General features: G+C 50.1%; 15 non-coding genes across 15 annotated transcripts; all 15 read left to right on the top strand.

Annotated features, from left to right (window-relative positions):
• The first annotated feature begins 176 nt into the window (after positions 1–176).
• On the top strand, positions 177–258 carry trnas-gcu (transfer RNA serine (anticodon GCU)). The gene has a single exon. It is a non-coding gene; the product is annotated as a tRNA-Ser (tRNA).
• A 526-nt stretch (positions 259–784) lies between these two features.
• trnaa-agc (transfer RNA alanine (anticodon AGC)) lies at positions 785–857 on the top strand. Its single transcript has one exon. It is a non-coding gene; the product is annotated as a tRNA-Ala (tRNA).
• Positions 858–2293: 1436 nt separating this feature from the next.
• Positions 2294–2375, top strand: trnas-gcu (transfer RNA serine (anticodon GCU)). Its single transcript has one exon. It is a non-coding gene; the product is annotated as a tRNA-Ser (tRNA).
• Positions 2376–2901: 526 nt separating this feature from the next.
• On the top strand, positions 2902–2974 carry trnaa-agc (transfer RNA alanine (anticodon AGC)). Its single transcript has one exon. It is a non-coding gene; the product is annotated as a tRNA-Ala (tRNA).
• A 1436-nt stretch (positions 2975–4410) lies between these two features.
• trnas-gcu (transfer RNA serine (anticodon GCU)) lies at positions 4411–4492 on the top strand. Its single transcript has one exon. It is a non-coding gene; the product is annotated as a tRNA-Ser (tRNA).
• Positions 4493–5018: 526 nt separating this feature from the next.
• trnaa-agc (transfer RNA alanine (anticodon AGC)) lies at positions 5019–5091 on the top strand. The gene has a single exon. It is a non-coding gene; the product is annotated as a tRNA-Ala (tRNA).
• A 1436-nt stretch (positions 5092–6527) lies between these two features.
• On the top strand, positions 6528–6609 carry trnas-gcu (transfer RNA serine (anticodon GCU)). Its single transcript has one exon. It is a non-coding gene; the product is annotated as a tRNA-Ser (tRNA).
• Positions 6610–7135: 526 nt separating this feature from the next.
• On the top strand, positions 7136–7208 carry trnaa-agc (transfer RNA alanine (anticodon AGC)). The gene has a single exon. It is a non-coding gene; the product is annotated as a tRNA-Ala (tRNA).
• Positions 7209–7889: 681 nt separating this feature from the next.
• Positions 7890–7962, top strand: trnaa-ugc (transfer RNA alanine (anticodon UGC)). The gene has a single exon. It is a non-coding gene; the product is annotated as a tRNA-Ala (tRNA).
• Positions 7963–8644: 682 nt separating this feature from the next.
• On the top strand, positions 8645–8726 carry trnas-gcu (transfer RNA serine (anticodon GCU)). The gene has a single exon. It is a non-coding gene; the product is annotated as a tRNA-Ser (tRNA).
• A 526-nt stretch (positions 8727–9252) lies between these two features.
• trnaa-agc (transfer RNA alanine (anticodon AGC)) lies at positions 9253–9325 on the top strand. The gene has a single exon. It is a non-coding gene; the product is annotated as a tRNA-Ala (tRNA).
• Positions 9326–10761: 1436 nt separating this feature from the next.
• On the top strand, positions 10762–10843 carry trnas-gcu (transfer RNA serine (anticodon GCU)). Its single transcript has one exon. It is a non-coding gene; the product is annotated as a tRNA-Ser (tRNA).
• A 526-nt stretch (positions 10844–11369) lies between these two features.
• On the top strand, positions 11370–11442 carry trnaa-agc (transfer RNA alanine (anticodon AGC)). The gene has a single exon. It is a non-coding gene; the product is annotated as a tRNA-Ala (tRNA).
• Positions 11443–12878: 1436 nt separating this feature from the next.
• trnas-gcu (transfer RNA serine (anticodon GCU)) lies at positions 12879–12960 on the top strand. Its single transcript has one exon. It is a non-coding gene; the product is annotated as a tRNA-Ser (tRNA).
• Positions 12961–13486: 526 nt separating this feature from the next.
• trnaa-agc (transfer RNA alanine (anticodon AGC)) lies at positions 13487–13559 on the top strand. The gene has a single exon. It is a non-coding gene; the product is annotated as a tRNA-Ala (tRNA).
• The last annotated feature ends 207 nt before the right edge of the window (positions 13560–13766 follow it).

Genomic DNA, 13766 nt, shown 5'->3' with positions numbered 1-13766 from the left:
CCAAGAAGAACAGGCTCAAAGAAGAAGCCAGCATCACTCCAGGCTTCTACCAAAGTGTTACGCAGCCCCTCGTCGGGGATCTGGAGTCAATCTCCCTGCGTCCATACACCAGCGATCAGCTCACACATTATCCCTCGTCAATTCCCAATGCTACTGGCAAAGAGCGGTGTGCGGCAGATGAGGTGGCCGAGAGGTTAAGGCGATGGACTGCTAATCCATTGTGCTGTGCACGCGTGGGTTCGAATCCCATCCTCGTCGAGAGCTCTTTCTGCTTATGTTGATGCATCTTGTCAGTGTAAGATTGGCTGCCAAAGCAGGCATGATGCAATGCTCTTCTTTGGCTCAGTATTCACTTTAGTTCACCATGTGGTCTTGTTGCACAGGTCATGTTAAAGACAATGGTCTGCTAATACAGTAGTAGAAAGACGTTCTGCTTCCAGAATAGCAACATTCCTAATGGCCAACTTGCCCTACACTGAAAACCAAGGGGAGGAGGTCGGTAAGCATATTGATTAGAAGCACCTCCCTCAGTTGGCTTCATTCAATGTGAATTAGCAGTGGCTCTAGTCCACAGTCCCTTGGATGTCCAGTCTCCTCAGTCTGTCTCTAAGGCTGATGGCATTCAGTCACGTTAGCATGACAGTGGATTGTCAGCGAGCCGCCTTAGTCTCTCAGCCACCTCCTGGGCGCTTTGCAGATTTCAGGATTTGTGCCCCTTCCCTATTTTGATCATACAACAAGTATGGACAAAGTGTAGCCTGTAATAAGTAAGACATGTGGCACAGGGGAGTTAGCTCAAATGGTAGAGCGCTCGCTTAGCATGCGAGAGGTAGCGGGATCGACGCCCGCATTCTCCATTTGACACTTTGCTAGTCAGTGTCCCAATTGAATGCATGTGGCTTCCTTTAGCAAATCTTTATTTCACAGGTGTCGAACTCCAGGCCTCGAGGGCCGGTGTCCTGCAGGTTTCAGATGTATTCTTGATCCATCATAGGGGATTCAAATGGCTAAATTACCTCCTCAACATTTCTTGAAGTTCTCCAGAGGCCTGGTAATGAACTAATCATTTGATTCAGGTGTGTTGACCCAGGGTTATACCTAAAACCTGCAGGACACCGGCCCTCGAGGCCTGATGTTGTACACCCCAGGTTTATTTGCACTTCTCCGCTCACTACCTTTCAGGTACTACCATGTTAACGCTGGCTTCAAACCTCATCAATCTTTGACCATATGAAGTGATTGTCTCCCCTCTTACCCTCACAATACTGGCCGATGGCAGCAAAGAGTCCCCCGGCCCAGTCTGACATCTCTTTTCTCCAGAAGCAGCTGAAAGGGGCTTCCAGTGACACTCTCCTGGCGTACTGCGTAGGGCCCAGACTTGAATCGCTCGGAAATGTCTCGTGTGAGTTACGATTGCACCAAAGGGTCTTGTTGTAGTTGACAAGCCCAGAAAACATTGAAAGGGGGGTGTTGTGATTAGTTCCACCTGAGCTGAGGCTCCGTATGGCACGATGAAGCTGCAGCGCTCAACCCTCAATGGGGAATTAGCTCAAATGGTAGAGCGCTCGCTTTGCATGTGAGAGGCAGCGGGATCGATACCCGCGTTCTCCAGGACACTTTTGGACATCCGCGAGGAGACCCAAAGCCATGCGTGTAGCCAATCCATTGGGTGTGGGTGGAGAACAAATTCAGGGGTGATTTGTCACACAAGGATAGCAGCAAGTGCGAAAGGCAAGCTTTAGAAGATGGTAGTGAGAGCTGCTCTGATGTGTGGCACAGATGGAGTCTGCAGAGTTGAAGATGATAAGCTTTTGCTTGGGAGTGTCCAGGATGGAACAGATGTGAAATGACCACGTGCGAGGGACAGCTGGGGTTGAGCCGTTTGCAGACGACGTTAGGCCAGCAAGGCTGAGGTGATTTGCACATGTGCAGAGGAGGGATATAAGATATACTGGGAAAAGGGTGTTAAATACGGAGCGGCTGGGCAGGAGAATAAGAGAAAGACCAAAGACAACGTTCATAGACGTAGCCAAGTAGGACATGCAGAGGGTTGGTGTGACAGAGGAGAATGCTAGGGGCAGGGTGAGATGGAGGCAGACGATCCACTCTGGCAACCCCCAAGAAGAACAGGCTCAAAGAAGAAGCCAGCATCACTCCAGGCTTCTACCAAAGTGTTACGCAGCCCCTCGTCGGGGATCTGGAGTCAATCTCCCTGCGTCCATACACCAGCGATCAGCTCACACATTATCCCTCGTCAATTCCCAATGCTACTGGCAAAGAGCGGTGTGCGGCAGATGAGGTGGCCGAGAGGTTAAGGCGATGGACTGCTAATCCATTGTGCTGTGCACGCGTGGGTTCGAATCCCATCCTCGTCGAGAGCTCTTTCTGCTTATGTTGATGCATCTTGTCAGTGTAAGATTGGCTGCCAAAGCAGGCATGATGCAATGCTCTTCTTTGGCTCAGTATTCACTTTAGTTCACCATGTGGTCTTGTTGCACAGGTCATGTTAAAGACAATGGTCTGCTAATACAGTAGTAGAAAGACGTTCTGCTTCCAGAATAGCAACATTCCTAATGGCCAACTTGCCCTACACTGAAAACCAAGGGGAGGAGGTCGGTAAGCATATTGATTAGAAGCACCTCCCTCAGTTGGCTTCATTCAATGTGAATTAGCAGTGGCTCTAGTCCACAGTCCCTTGGATGTCCAGTCTCCTCAGTCTGTCTCTAAGGCTGATGGCATTCAGTCACGTTAGCATGACAGTGGATTGTCAGCGAGCCGCCTTAGTCTCTCAGCCACCTCCTGGGCGCTTTGCAGATTTCAGGATTTGTGCCCCTTCCCTATTTTGATCATACAACAAGTATGGACAAAGTGTAGCCTGTAATAAGTAAGACATGTGGCACAGGGGAGTTAGCTCAAATGGTAGAGCGCTCGCTTAGCATGCGAGAGGTAGCGGGATCGACGCCCGCATTCTCCATTTGACACTTTGCTAGTCAGTGTCCCAATTGAATGCATGTGGCTTCCTTTGGCAAATCTTTATTTCACAGGTGTCGAACTCCAGGCCTCGAGGGCCGGTGTCCTGCAGGTTTCAGATGTATTCTTGATCCATCATAGGGGATTCAAATGGCTAAATTACCTCCTCAACATTTCTTGAAGTTCTCCAGAGGCCTGGTAATGAACTAATCATTTGATTCAGGTGTGTTGACCCAGGGTTATACCTAAAACCTGCAGGACACCGGCCCTCGAGGCCTGATGTTGTACACCCCAGGTTTATTTGCACTTCTCCGCTCACTACCTTTCAGGTACTACCATGTTAACGCTGGCTTCAAACCTCATCAATCTTTGACCATATGAAGTGATTGTCTCCCCTCTTACCCTCACAATACTGGCCGATGGCAGCAAAGAGTCCCCCGGCCCAGTCTGACATCTCTTTTCTCCAGAAGCAGCTGAAAGGGGCTTCCAGTGACACTCTCCTGGCGTACTGCGTAGGGCCCAGACTTGAATCGCTCGGAAATGTCTCGTGTGAGTTACGATTGCACCAAAGGGTCTTGTTGTAGTTGACAAGCCCAGAAAACATTGAAAGGGGGGTGTTGTGATTAGTTCCACCTGAGCTGAGGCTCCGTATGGCACGATGAAGCTGCAGCGCTCAACCCTCAATGGGGAATTAGCTCAAATGGTAGAGCGCTCGCTTTGCATGTGAGAGGCAGCGGGATCGATACCCGCGTTCTCCAGGACACTTTTGGACATCCGCGAGGAGACCCAAAGCCATGCGTGTAGCCAATCCATTGGGTGTGGGTGGAGAACAAATTCAGGGGTGATTTGTCACACAAGGATAGCAGCAAGTGCGAAAGGCAAGCTTTAGAAGATGGTAGTGAGAGCTGCTCTGATGTGTGGCACAGATGGAGTCTGCAGAGTTGAAGATGATAAGCTTTTGCTTGGGAGTGTCCAGGATGGAACAGATGTGAAATGACCACGTGCGAGGGACAGCTGGGGTTGAGCCGTTTGCAGACGACGTTAGGCCAGCAAGGCTGAGGTGATTTGCACATGTGCAGAGGAGGGATATAAGATATACTGGGAAAAGGGTGTTAAATACGGAGCGGCTGGGCAGGAGAATAAGAGAAAGACCAAAGACAACGTTCATAGACGTAGCCAAGTAGGACATGCAGAGGGTTGGTGTGACAGAGGAGAATGCTAGGGGCAGGGTGAGATGGAGGCAGACGATCCACTCTGGCAACCCCCAAGAAGAACAGGCTCAAAGAAGAAGCCAGCATCACTCCAGGCTTCTACCAAAGTGTTACGCAGCCCCTCGTCGGGGATCTGGAGTCAATCTCCCTGCGTCCATACACCAGCGATCAGCTCACACATTATCCCTCGTCAATTCCCAATGCTACTGGCAAAGAGCGGTGTGCGGCAGATGAGGTGGCCGAGAGGTTAAGGCGATGGACTGCTAATCCATTGTGCTGTGCACGCGTGGGTTCGAATCCCATCCTCGTCGAGAGCTCTTTCTGCTTATGTTGATGCATCTTGTCAGTGTAAGATTGGCTGCCAAAGCAGGCATGATGCAATGCTCTTCTTTGGCTCAGTATTCACTTTAGTTCACCATGTGGTCTTGTTGCACAGGTCATGTTAAAGACAATGGTCTGCTAATACAGTAGTAGAAAGACGTTCTGCTTCCAGAATAGCAACATTCCTAATGGCCAACTTGCCCTACACTGAAAACCAAGGGGAGGAGGTCGGTAAGCATATTGATTAGAAGCACCTCCCTCAGTTGGCTTCATTCAATGTGAATTAGCAGTGGCTCTAGTCCACAGTCCCTTGGATGTCCAGTCTCCTCAGTCTGTCTCTAAGGCTGATGGCATTCAGTCACGTTAGCATGACAGTGGATTGTCAGCGAGCCGCCTTAGTCTCTCAGCCACCTCCTGGGCGCTTTGCAGATTTCAGGATTTGTGCCCCTTCCCTATTTTGATCATACAACAAGTATGGACAAAGTGTAGCCTGTAATAAGTAAGACATGTGGCACAGGGGAGTTAGCTCAAATGGTAGAGCGCTCGCTTAGCATGCGAGAGGTAGCGGGATCGACGCCCGCATTCTCCATTTGACACTTTGCTAGTCAGTGTCCCAATTGAATGCATGTGGCTTCCTTTGGCAAATCTTTATTTCACAGGTGTCGAACTCCAGGCCTCGAGGGCCGGTGTCCTGCAGGTTTCAGATGTATTCTTGATCCATCATAGGGGATTCAAATGGCTAAATTACCTCCTCAACATTTCTTGAAGTTCTCCAGAGGCCTGGTAATGAACTAATCATTTGATTCAGGTGTGTTGACCCAGGGTTATACCTAAAACCTGCAGGACACCGGCCCTCGAGGCCTGATGTTGTACACCCCAGGTTTATTTGCACTTCTCCGCTCACTACCTTTCAGGTACTACCATGTTAACGCTGGCTTCAAACCTCATCAATCTTTGACCATATGAAGTGATTGTCTCCCCTCTTACCCTCACAATACTGGCCGATGGCAGCAAAGAGTCCCCCGGCCCAGTCTGACATCTCTTTTCTCCAGAAGCAGCTGAAAGGGGCTTCCAGTGACACTCTCCTGGCGTACTGCGTAGGGCCCAGACTTGAATCGCTCGGAAATGTCTCGTGTGAGTTACGATTGCACCAAAGGGTCTTGTTGTAGTTGACAAGCCCAGAAAACATTGAAAGGGGGGTGTTGTGATTAGTTCCACCTGAGCTGAGGCTCCGTATGGCACGATGAAGCTGCAGCGCTCAACCCTCAATGGGGAATTAGCTCAAATGGTAGAGCGCTCGCTTTGCATGTGAGAGGCAGCGGGATCGATACCCGCGTTCTCCAGGACACTTTTGGACATCCGCGAGGAGACCCAAAGCCATGCGTGTAGCCAATCCATTGGGTGTGGGTGGAGAACAAATTCAGGGGTGATTTGTCACACAAGGATAGCAGCAAGTGCGAAAGGCAAGCTTTAGAAGATGGTAGTGAGAGCTGCTCTGATGTGTGGCACAGATGGAGTCTGCAGAGTTGAAGATGATAAGCTTTTGCTTGGGAGTGTCCAGGATGGAACAGATGTGAAATGACCACGTGCGAGGGACAGCTGGGGTTGAGCCGTTTGCAGACGACGTTAGGCCAGCAAGGCTGAGGTGATTTGCACATGTGCAGAGGAGGGATATAAGATATACTGGGAAAAGGGTGTTAAATACGGAGCGGCTGGGCAGGAGAATAAGAGAAAGACCAAAGACAACGTTCATAGACGTAGCCAAGTAGGACATGCAGAGGGTTGGTGTGACAGAGGAGAATGCTAGGGGCAGGGTGAGATGGAGGCAGACGATCCACTCTGGCAACCCCCAAGAAGAACAGGCTCAAAGAAGAAGCCAGCATCACTCCAGGCTTCTACCAAAGTGTTACGCAGCCCCTCGTCGGGGATCTGGAGTCAATCTCCCTGCGTCCATACACCAGCGATCAGCTCACACATTATCCCTCGTCAATTCCCAATGCTACTGGCAAAGAGCGGTGTGCGGCAGATGAGGTGGCCGAGAGGTTAAGGCGATGGACTGCTAATCCATTGTGCTGTGCACGCGTGGGTTCGAATCCCATCCTCGTCGAGAGCTCTTTCTGCTTATGTTGATGCATCTTGTCAGTGTAAGATTGGCTGCCAAAGCAGGCATGATGCAATGCTCTTCTTTGGCTCAGTATTCACTTTAGTTCACCATGTGGTCTTGTTGCACAGGTCATGTTAAAGACAATGGTCTGCTAATACAGTAGTAGAAAGACGTTCTGCTTCCAGAATAGCAACATTCCTAATGGCCAACTTGCCCTACACTGAAAACCAAGGGGAGGAGGTCGGTAAGCATATTGATTAGAAGCACCTCCCTCAGTTGGCTTCATTCAATGTGAATTAGCAGTGGCTCTAGTCCACAGTCCCTTGGATGTCCAGTCTCCTCAGTCTGTCTCTAAGGCTGATGGCATTCAGTCACGTTAGCATGACAGTGGATTGTCAGCGAGCCGCCTTAGTCTCTCAGCCACCTCCTGGGCGCTTTGCAGATTTCAGGATTTGTGCCCCTTCCCTATTTTGATCATACAACAAGTATGGACAAAGTGTAGCCTGTAATAAGTAAGACATGTGGCACAGGGGAGTTAGCTCAAATGGTAGAGCGCTCGCTTAGCATGCGAGAGGTAGCGGGATCGACGCCCGCATTCTCCATTTGACACTTTGCTAGTCAGTGTCCCAATTGAATGCATGTGGCTTCCTTTGGCAAATCTTTATTTCACAGGTGTCGAACTCCAGGCCTCGAGGGCCGGTGTCCTGCAGGTTTCAGATGTATTCTTGATCCATCATAGGGGATTCAAATGGCTAAATTACCTCCTCAACATTTCTTGAAGTTCTCCAGAGGCCTGGTAATGAACTAATCATTTGATTCAGGTGTGTTGACCCAGGGTTATACCTAAAACCTGCAGGACACCGGCCCTCGAGGCCTGATGTTGTACACCCCAGGTTTATTTGCACTTCTCCGCTCACTACCTTTCAGGTACTACCATGTTAACGCTGGCTTCAAACCTCATCAATCTTTGACCATATGAAGTGATTGTCTCCCCTCTTACCCTCACAATACTGGCCGATGGCAGCAAAGAGTCCCCCGGCCCAGTCTGACATCTCTTTTCTCCAGAAGCAGCTGAAAGGGGCTTCCAGTGACACTCTCCTGGCGTACTGCGTAGGGCCCAGACTTGAATCGCTCGGAAATGTCTCGTGTGAGTTACGATTGCACCAAAGGGTCTTGTTGTAGTTGACAAGCCCAGAAAACATTGAAAGGGGGGTGTTGTGATTAGGTCCACCTGAGCTGAGGCTCCGTATGGCACGATGAAGCTGCAGCGCTCAACCCTCAATGGGGAATTAGCTCAAATGGTAGAGCGCTCGCTTTGCATGTGAGAGGCAGCGGGATCGATACCCGCATTCTCCAGGACACTTTTGGACATCCGCGAGGAGACCCAAAGCCATGCGTGTAGCCAATCCATTGGGTGTGGGTGGAGAACAAATTCAGGGGTGATTTGTCACACAAGGATAGCAGCAAGTGCGAAAGGCAAGCTTTAGAAGATGGTAGTGAGAGCTGCTCTGATGTGTGGCACAGATGGAGTCTGCAGAGTTGAAGATGATAAGCTTTTGCTTGGGAGTGTCCAGGATGGAACAGATGTGAAATGACCACGTGCGAGGGACAGCTGGGGTTGAGCCGTTTGCAGACGACGTTAGGCCAGCAAGGCTGAGGTGATTTGCACATGTGCAGAGGAGGGATATAAGATATACTGGGAAAAGGGTGTTAAATACGGAGCGGCTGGGCAGGAGAATAAGAGAAAGACCAAAGACAACGTTCATAGACGTAGCCAAGTAGGACATGCAGAGGGTTGGTGTGACAGAGGAGAATGCTAGGGGCAGGGTGAGATGGAGGCAGACGATCCACTCTGGCAACCCCCAAGAAGAACAGGCTCAAAGAAGAAGCCAGCATCACTCCAGGCTTCTACCAAAGTGTTACGCAGCCCCTCGTCGGGGATCTGGAGTCAATCTCCCTGCGTCCATACACCAGCGATCAGCTCACACATTATCCCTCGTCAATTCCCAATGCTACTGGCAAAGAGCGGTGTGCGGCAGATGAGGTGGCCGAGAGGTTAAGGCGATGGACTGCTAATCCATTGTGCTGTGCACGCGTGGGTTCGAATCCCATCCTCGTCGAGAGCTCTTTCTGCTTATGTTGATGCATCTTGTCAGTGTAAGATTGGCTGCCAAAGCAGGCATGATGCAATGCTCTTCTTTGGCTCAGTATTCACTTTAGTTCACCATGTGGTCTTGTTGCACAGGTCATGTTAAAGACAATGGTCTGCTAATACAGTAGTAGAAAGACGTTCTGCTTCCAGAATAGCAACATTCCTAATGGCCAACTTGCCCTACACTGAAAACCAAGGGGAGGAGGTCGGTAAGCATATTGATTAGAAGCACCTCCCTCAGTTGGCTTCATTCAATGTGAATTAGCAGTGGCTCTAGTCCACAGTCCCTTGGATGTCCAGTCTCCTCAGTCTGTCTCTAAGGCTGATGGCATTCAGTCACGTTAGCATGACAGTGGATTGTCAGCGAGCCGCCTTAGTCTCTCAGCCACCTCCTGGGCGCTTTGCAGATTTCAGGATTTGTGCCCCTTCCCTATTTTGATCATACAACAAGTATGGACAAAGTGTAGCCTGTAATAAGTAAGACATGTGGCACAGGGGAGTTAGCTCAAATGGTAGAGCGCTCGCTTAGCATGCGAGAGGTAGCGGGATCGACGCCCGCATTCTCCATTTGACACTTTGCTAGTCAGTGTCCCAATTGAATGCATGTGGCTTCCTTTGGCAAATCTTTATTTCACAGGTGTCGAACTCCAGGCCTCGAGGGCCGGTGTCCTGCAGGTTTCAGATGTATTCTTGATCCATCATAGGGGATTCAAATGGCTAAATTACCTCCTCAACATTTCTTGAAGTTCTCCAGAGGCCTGGTAATGAACTAATCATTTGATTCAGGTGTGTTGACCCAGGGTTATACCTAAAACCTGCAGGACACCGGCCCTCGAGGCCTGATGTTGTACACCCCAGGTTTATTTGCACTTCTCCGCTCACTACCTTTCAGGTACTACCATGTTAACGCTGGCTTCAAACCTCATCAATCTTTGACCATATGAAGTGATTGTCTCCCCTCTTACCCTCACAATACTGGCCGATGGCAGCAAAGAGTCCCCCGGCCCAGTCTGACATCTCTTTTCTCCAGAAGCAGCTGAAAGGGGCTTCCAGTGACACTCTCCTGGCGTACTGCGTAGGGCCCAGACTTGAATCGCTCGGAAATGTCTCGTGTGAGTTACGATTGCACCAAAGGGTCTTGTTGTAGTTGACAAGCCCAGAAAACATTGAAAGGGGGGTGTTGTGATTAGTTCCACCTGAGCTGAGGCTCCGTATGGCACGATGAAGCTGCAGCGCTCAACCCTCAATGGGGAATTAGCTCAAATGGTAGAGCGCTCGCTTTGCATGTGAGAGGCAGCGGGATCGATACCCGCGTTCTCCAGGACACTTTTGGACATCCGCGAGGAGACCCAAAGCCATGCGTGTAGCCAATCCATTGGGTGTGGGTGGAGAACAAATTCAGGGGTGATTTGTCACACAAGGATAGCAGCAAGTGCGAAAGGCAAGCTTTAGAAGATGGTAGTGAGAGCTGCTCTGATGTGTGGCACAGATGGAGTCTGCAGAGTTGAAGATGATAAGCTTTTGCTTGGGAGTGTCCAGGATGGAACAGATGTGAAATGACCACGTGCGAGGGACAGCTGGGGTTGAGCCGTTTGCAGACGACGTTAGGCCAGCAAGGCTGAGGTGATTTGCACATGTGCAGAGGAGGGATATAAGATATACTGGGAAAAGGGTGTTAAATACGGAGCGGCTGGGCAGGAGAATAAGAGAAAGACCAAAGACAACGTTCATAGACGTAGCCAAGTAGGACATGCAGAGGGTTGGTGTGACAGAGGAGAATGCTAGGGGCAGGGTGAGATGGAGGCAGACGATCCACTCTGGCAACCCCCAAGAAGAACAGGCTCAAAGAAGAAGCCAGCATCACTCCAGGCTTCTACCAAAGTGTTACGCAGCCCCTCGTCGGGGATCTGGAGTCAATCTCCCTGCGTCCATACACCAGCGATCAGCTCACACATTATCCCTCGTCAATTCCCAATGCTACTGGCAAAGAGCGGTGTGCGGCAGATGAGGTGGCCGAGAGGTTAAGGCGATGGACTGCTAATCCATTGTGCTGTGCACGCGTGGGTTCGAATCCCATCCTCGTCGAGAGCTCTTTCTGCTTATGTTGATGCATCTTGTCAGTGTAAGATTGGCTGCCAAAGCAGGCATGATGCAATGCTCTTCTTTGGCTCAGTATTCACTTTAGTTCACCATGTGGTCTTGTTGCACAGGTCATGTTAAAGACAATGGTCTGCTAATACAGTAGTAGAAAGACGTTCTGCTTCCAGAATAGCAACATTCCTAATGGCCAACTTGCCCTACACTGAAAACCAAGGGGAGGAGGTCGGTAAGCATATTGATTAGAAGCACCTCCCTCAGTTGGCTTCATTCAATGTGAATTAGCAGTGGCTCTAGTCCACAGTCCCTTGGATGTCCAGTCTCCTCAGTCTGTCTCTAAGGCTGATGGCATTCAGTCACGTTAGCATGACAGTGGATTGTCAGCGAGCCGCCTTAGTCTCTCAGCCACCTCCTGGGCGCTTTGCAGATTTCAGGATTTGTGCCCCTTCCCTATTTTGATCATACAACAAGTATGGACAAAGTGTAGCCTGTAATAAGTAAGACATGTGGCACAGGGGAGTTAGCTCAAATGGTAGAGCGCTCGCTTAGCATGCGAGAGGTAGCGGGATCGACGCCCGCATTCTCCATTTGACACTTTGCTAGTCAGTGTCCCAATTGAATGCATGTGGCTTCCTTTGGCAAATCTTTATTTCACAGGTGTCGAACTCCAGGCCTCGAGGGCCGGTGTCCTGCAGGTTTCAGATGTATTCTTGATCCATCATAGGGGATTCAAATGGCTAAATTACCTCCTCAACATTTCTTGAAGTTCTCCAGAGGCCTGGTAATGAACTAATCATTTGATTCAGGTGTGTTGACCCAGGGTTATACCTAAAACCTGCAGGACACCGGCCCTCGAGGCCTGATGTTGTACACCCCAGGTTTATTTGCACTTCTCCGCTCACTACCTTTCAGGTACTACCATGTTAACGCTGGCTTCAAACCTCATCAATCTTTGACCATATGAAGTGATTGTCTCCCCTCTTACCCTCACAATACTGGCCGATGGCAGCAAAGAGTCCCCCGGCCCAGTCTGACATCTCTTTTCTCCAGAAGCAGCTGAAAGGGGCTTCCAGTGACACTCTCCTGGCGTACTGCGTAGGGCCCAGACTTGAATCGCTCGGAAATGTCTCGTGTGAGTTACGATTGCACCAAAGGGTCTTGTTGTAGTTGACAAGCCCAGAAAACATTGAAAGGGGGGTGTTGTGATTAGTTCCACCTGAGCTGAGGCTCCGTATGGCACGATGAAGCTGCAGCGCTCAACCCTCAATGGGGAATTAGCTCAAATGGTAGAGCGCTCGCTTTGCATGTGAGAGGCAGCGGGATCGATACCCGCGTTCTCCAGGACACTTTTGGACATCCGCGAGGAGACCCAAAGCCATGCGTGTAGCCAATCCATTGGGTGTGGGTGGAGAACAAATTCAGGGGTGATTTGTCACACAAGGATAGCAGCAAGTGCGAAAGGCAAGCTTTAGAAGATGGTAGTGAGAGCTGCTCTGATGTGTGGCACAGATGGAGTCTGCAGAGTTGAAGATGATAAGCTTTTGCTTGGGAGTGTCCAGGATGGAACAGATGTGAAATGACCACGTGCGAGGGACAGCTGGGGTTGAGCCGTTTGCAGACGACGTTAGGCCAGCAAGGCTGAGGTGATTTGCACATGTGCAGAGGAGGGATATAAGATATACTGGGAAAAGGGTGTTAAATACGGAGCGGCTGGGCAGGAGAATAAGAGAAAGACCAAAGACAACGTTCATAGACGTAGCCAAGTAGGACATGCAGAGGGTTGGTGTGACAGAGGAGAATGCTAGGGGCAGGGTGAGATGGAGGCAGACGATCCACTCTGGCAACCCCCAAGAAGAACAGGCTCAAAGAAGAAGCCAGCATCACTCCAGGCTTCTACCAAAGTGTTACGCAGCCCCTCGTCGGGGATCTGGAGTCAATCTCCCTGCGTCCATACACCAGCGATCAGCTCACACATTATCCCTCGTCAATTCCCAATGCTACTGGCAAAGAGCGGTGTGCGGCAGATGAGGTGGCCGAGAGGTTAAGGCGATGGACTGCTAATCCATTGTGCTGTGCACGCGTGGGTTCGAATCCCATCCTCGTCGAGAGCTCTTTCTGCTTATGTTGATGCATCTTGTCAGTGTAAGATTGGCTGCCAAAGCAGGCATGATGCAATGCTCTTCTTTGGCTCAGTATTCACTTTAGTTCACCATGTGGTCTTGTTGCACAGGTCATGTTAAAGACAATGGTCTGCTAATACAGTAGTAGAAAGACGTTCTGCTTCCAGAATAGCAACATTCCTAATGGCCAACTTGCCCTACACTGAAAACCAAGGGGAGGAGGTCGGTAAGCATATTGATTAGAAGCACCTCCCTCAGTTGGCTTCATTCAATGTGAATTAGCAGTGGCTCTAGTCCACAGTCCCTTGGATGTCCAGTCTCCTCAGTCTGTCTCTAAGGCTGATGGCATTCAGTCACGTTAGCATGACAGTGGATTGTCAGCGAGCCGCCTTAGTCTCTCAGCCACCTCCTGGGCGCTTTGCAGATTTCAGGATTTGTGCCCCTTCCCTATTTTGATCATACAACAAGTATGGACAAAGTGTAGCCTGTAATAAGTAAGACATGTGGCACAGGGGAGTTAGCTCAAATGGTAGAGCGCTCGCTTAGCATGCGAGAGGTAGCGGGATCGACGCCCGCATTCTCCATTTGACACTTTGCTAGTCAGTGTCCCAATTGAATGCATGTGGCTTCCTTTGGCAAATCTTTATTTCACAGGTGTCGAACTCCAGGCCTCGAGGGCCGGTGTCCTGCAGGTTTCAGATGTATTCTTGATCCATCATAGGGGATTCAAATGGCTAAATTACCTCCTCAACATTTCTTGAAGTTCTCCAGAGGCCTGGTAATGAACTAAT

Source organism: Rhamphochromis longiceps, linkage group LG12 (assembly GCF_057381845.1).
Source record: "Rhamphochromis longiceps isolate RC_006_pf linkage group LG12, R_longiceps_female_GT1.1, whole genome shotgun sequence".
NCBI classification, from domain to species: Eukaryota; Metazoa; Chordata; class Actinopteri; order Cichliformes; family Cichlidae; genus Rhamphochromis; species Rhamphochromis longiceps.
Note: the sequence above shows the minus strand (reverse complement) of the source record. Positions and strands in the feature narration are given on the sequence as shown.